At 44.0% G+C, this 4433-nt stretch overlaps 1 pseudogene; it reads left to right on the top strand.

Annotated features, from left to right (window-relative positions):
- Nucleotides 1-2756: 2756 nt before the first annotated feature.
- On the top strand, nucleotides 2757-3983 carry Dtwd2-ps1 (DTW domain containing 2, pseudogene 1; annotated as a pseudogene).
- Nucleotides 3984-4433: the final 450 nt, after the last annotated feature.

Raw genomic sequence — 4433 nt, 5'->3', positions numbered from 1 at the left:
ACACACACACACACACACACACACACACACACACACACACACACAATTCTACAATTCCTGCTTTAAAGGTATGCAATTTAGGATAAATGGAAAAAAATTAAAATTGCAATTAAAAACAACAAGAAATACTTGGAGAAACTTCTTTACCTTCAACTTGTGTGTGTGTGTGTGTGTGTGTGTGTGTGTGTGTGTGTGGTGTGCGCGCGCGCGCGCGCGCGCGGTGGTGGCTTTTTGTTTTTATAAATGGGATGAGGTAAAGTCAATACTCACCAATAAAATCAAGTACTGTATTTTATTTAGCAGATTGCTAGATGATTACCAAGATGAGTAAAGTTGACTGAAACCCATGTGCAGGTTACAAATGCTTAGAACTGGAGAAAGGGCTACTCACGGATGAATGAGGAGAGATCATTGCATAAGCAACAAGGTCAGTCTATGAAAGAGCCCTGTTTTGACAGACAACGGGATTTTGACAATATTGAGACCAAAGAGACTCAAGGCACTTTTAGTAGACAGTAAAACATTTTATAAAAAATAAAGTGAAAGTTATTTAGTTATTTAGTCATTGACTAAACAAACTTAGAAACATTTTTGCTTGATTTTTATGTATTTACCAGAGACAGAATTGGCGGATGGGGAATGTGGTACTCTCCAAAGGACAGAAGCTGCAGCACTTGAAGGAAGAATTTACAATTATAGAATGATGATACCGAGTGAAACCGAAACCCTGGAGACCTGGGATCTGTACAGAGGAGTCGATAAATCACTGCTCAGGTGCAGCCTAGGAGGAAGGATGGACCGGCATCACACAAAGGCAGATCACGTGACTGTGGAACCAAGCCAGCTGGGCCGGATCCACCTTGAACGCTAATCTAAAGATCCCAAAACACAGGACACTGAGTATTCAGGAGCCCGGGACTTGCAGTTTTATTACTATTCAGTCTTCTTCCTTTGCTTGTTTTTCTTTCTTTTTAACTTTAATTTTTTATTTATTCAATTTACATTCCACTCACTGTCCCCCCTCCTCCTCATCCCCTCCCACAACTCTTTTCCCTTACTCCTCCGCTTCTCCTTTGAACTGGTGAGGGTTCCCCTGTGTATCCCCGCCCCACCCTAGCACTTCAAGTCTGCGACTGTAGTGCTTCCCCTCCCACTGAAGCAGACAAGGCAGCCCAAAGAACATCCCATGTACAGGCAATAGTTTGGGGGACAGCCCCCATTCCAGGTGTTCTGGACCCACAGGAAGACCCAGGTGCACATCTGCTACGTAGGCCCAGCCCATGTATATTCTTTGGTTGGTCATTCAGACTCTGAGAGCCCCAAGGTTCCAGGTTAGTTGACTGATAGTCTTCCTGTGGAGTTCCTATCCTCTTCGAGAGCCCCAAATCCTTCCTCCTGTTCTTCCCTAAGAGTCCTCAGGTTCCGTCCACTGTTTAAGTATATCTGTATCTGTCTGAGTCAACTGGTGTGTGGAGCTTCTCAGAGGACAACATGCTCCTGTCTGCACGCATAACAGTGTTATTAATAGCGTGAGGGATTGGTGCTTGCCCACGGGATGGGTCTTCAGTTGAACCGGTTATTGGTTAGCCATTCTTTCAATCTCTGCTCCACCTCCCGTGCCTTGATTTCTTATACTCAGGGTAAACTTTGGGTTGAAAGTTTTATGGATGGGTTGGTGTCTCTATCGCTCCACTGGGGTTCCTGGAAATCTTGTGTTTTCCAAAATGGAGGACTATGGGTATCCCAGAACCCTGGCTCTGTAGGAACCTTTTCTCCGAGTATGGTTTTAGGAAGGAAAGCCATTCTTAAAAGACTGTGACTGAGAGAATTTGAGGTGATAAGGCCAGTCATGGAGCAAGTCAGGCAGCAGGCAAGCCCCCGTATTTGTGGACACTCTGTAACACGTAACACGTGAGGCTGGCCTGCTCCTGTTGTCCACTTCAGGTCTATCTCATCCTCGTTATTCTTCTCAAACTGAACTTGTTGATAAAAACACCTGTAGCCTTCTAACATAACAATCTTGTGGGATTTCTATGCATTGCATTCAGTGATATCAGTGATATAATTTATTTGTTTTTAAACACTTGCTGAAGGTCTCCAAGAATGTTTTGTAGTCAAACGGTGGAGGGTAGGGAATCAGATTCATTTTGCATATTGCAGTAAAGGGGAAATGAACACAGATGCCCCAGTCATCACTGGGAGCAAAAGAACAGTTTGTTTATTGGGGTGTGTTTGTGCAGGGGGGTTCCAAATGTGGGGATATGGAAATCTACAGAACCATGTTTTAGGAGAGAAAACAAAATCAAGCTAGAATCTCATTTATGAGAAGACTCCATCACTCAAAAAAGAGTTTATTATGACTAATTTCTTCCATGACTAAGGCTCAATTCCAGAGATCAACTTAAAAGGAAGAAAGTTTTTCTTTGGCTCGAAGGTGTGGAGGTTTCAATCCATGACCCCATGGCTTTGTTACTCTTGTCCTAGTGCTAAAGCAGTACACAATGCCTGAAGGATGTGTTGAAGTAGGGCTTGAAAGATAAAGAAAGCAAGAGTCCAAGATCCCAATGACCACTTGGGACATAGCCCCAGTGACTTATTTTCCTTCTAGTAAACCTTGTCTCTTAGGGAATCCACTAACCCTAGTAGTGCCATCACAGTGACAAGCATGCCTTTACTATATGAGGCTCTGTGACACACACATTCCAACCACAGCGCCAGTGTGTAGAAAAGAGTTTATAACAATATGGTCAATTTGCATGCTCAACACCACCGATAGAGCCACAGGAAGAGGCAGAAACGCACTGAGAGTCTGCGCCTTGGCCTTCTGGCGCCTCCGGGTCGCCACGGGAGAAGAGGAGCAGACAGAGGGCACAGGGCTGGTGGAGACTTCCGAAGGTGCATTGGGGGACAGCAGGAACACAGACCGGCTGTGGGGGCTGCCGGTAGAGGATACGGAGCACAGGCATTAGTACAGCCATCCCTAGAAAGTATGCTTATCCATACTCTGTCCACTCCAGATCTCCATTCATTCGTACATAATCCAACATCCAGCAGAGGAAAGAAAGCAAAGTGTTTCTCACAGTCCTTCGGCAAGCAGCATGCCTTCCGCCAGACAAATGCACAGCCAAGATTGGCAGCCGCTTCAGTAAAGAGCAAGATATTTATTGAACTTTTCAACTTTTTCCCTGGACTCTGGTGCATTAATATTATATCCAGGGGGGGCAGAAGCTACTAATTTGGAAGAATTTATATTAGATTCTCCTGTTTATCCTTCCACAATCATCCTCATTGATGGTACATGGAGCCAGGCTAAGGACATTTTCTATAAGAATTCCTTGTTTTGCCTTCCCACGGGGGTGGGGGGGGTGCAGTTAAAAACTAGCGTTTGTAGTCAGTAAGTAATTCGAATGCAACCAACAAAGAGGTGCTTTTCTACCCAGGAATGTGCTGCTGCTGCTGCTCTTTCCATTTTGGAGAAAAACAATTTGCACACAAGAGACTCTGCTTCGCCCTATTCCAGCCCTGGGTTCTTTCCAGCTTCAGCGTGGCGCTCAGATTCGTCTCAGCAAGGAATGTCTTCTGAAAAAAAAAATGGATTACATCCCAAGCCAATGCCAAAGAACAAACGCAAGCTCAGGAAGATGGAGGCGTTAATGAACAGTGTCAAAACTTAGCATAGTTGTCCCTGTGGTGCTAGTTTTCCTGTCATCTGATGACAAGACTGTGTTACATCTTTCCCAGTTTAGGCTTTTCCTCCGAAGAAGGAACGCTGGCCCATTCTTGTGCTGAAGGACGAGGTCTGCTCCATAGCATCTTATATGGTTCATTTCCATTGACTGTGAGAAGCAGTTTCACGCTCTTTCTTTTTTGTTTTTGTTTTATTTTCAAGACAGGGTTTCTCTGTGTAGCCTATGGACCAGTCTGGCCTCAAACTCAAGAGATCCGACTGCTTGTGTCTCCCAAGTTCTGGGATGAAAAGCATGCCCCACTTCTGTCCAGCTACAGCATTTGCTTTTAAACATGTGCTTCCAATACATTTAAAAAAAATCTTTCAAAATATGATTACTTGTTAGTCGAGAATAAGGAACTGTTGTTTGTAAAATGAGGAAAAATTGTGTCCGGGAACATGTTCCTGTCAGTGTTTATAGATACGCAGGTCTAGATCAGTGATGGGAAATATCGCATGAAGCTAATGATTCAGCCTAGTGAACAAAATTCAGAGAGTGAGGTAAGTGACACGGAGGGCTGTTCATTTTATTAAGTAGTAAAGGAACAGGGAAACTTTACTGTACAGAGTTATATGTGGGCTCAACGAATGTGACTTATATCTCCTGTTAGTGTCTGCATTCCTATGGAGTCCATCTAGTTTTGTCCATCTAGCCTAAGTTCTCAGTGGGAGATGCTGTGCATAACTTTCAATTTTTCTGTGTTCA

The sequence above is a fragment of the Rattus norvegicus genome, chromosome 2 (assembly GCF_036323735.1).
Source record: "Rattus norvegicus strain BN/NHsdMcwi chromosome 2, GRCr8, whole genome shotgun sequence".
Classification (NCBI taxonomy): domain Eukaryota; kingdom Metazoa; phylum Chordata; class Mammalia; order Rodentia; family Muridae; genus Rattus; species Rattus norvegicus.
The sequence above is the reverse complement of the archived record's forward strand: the minus strand, read 5'-3'. Positions and strand labels throughout refer to the sequence as shown.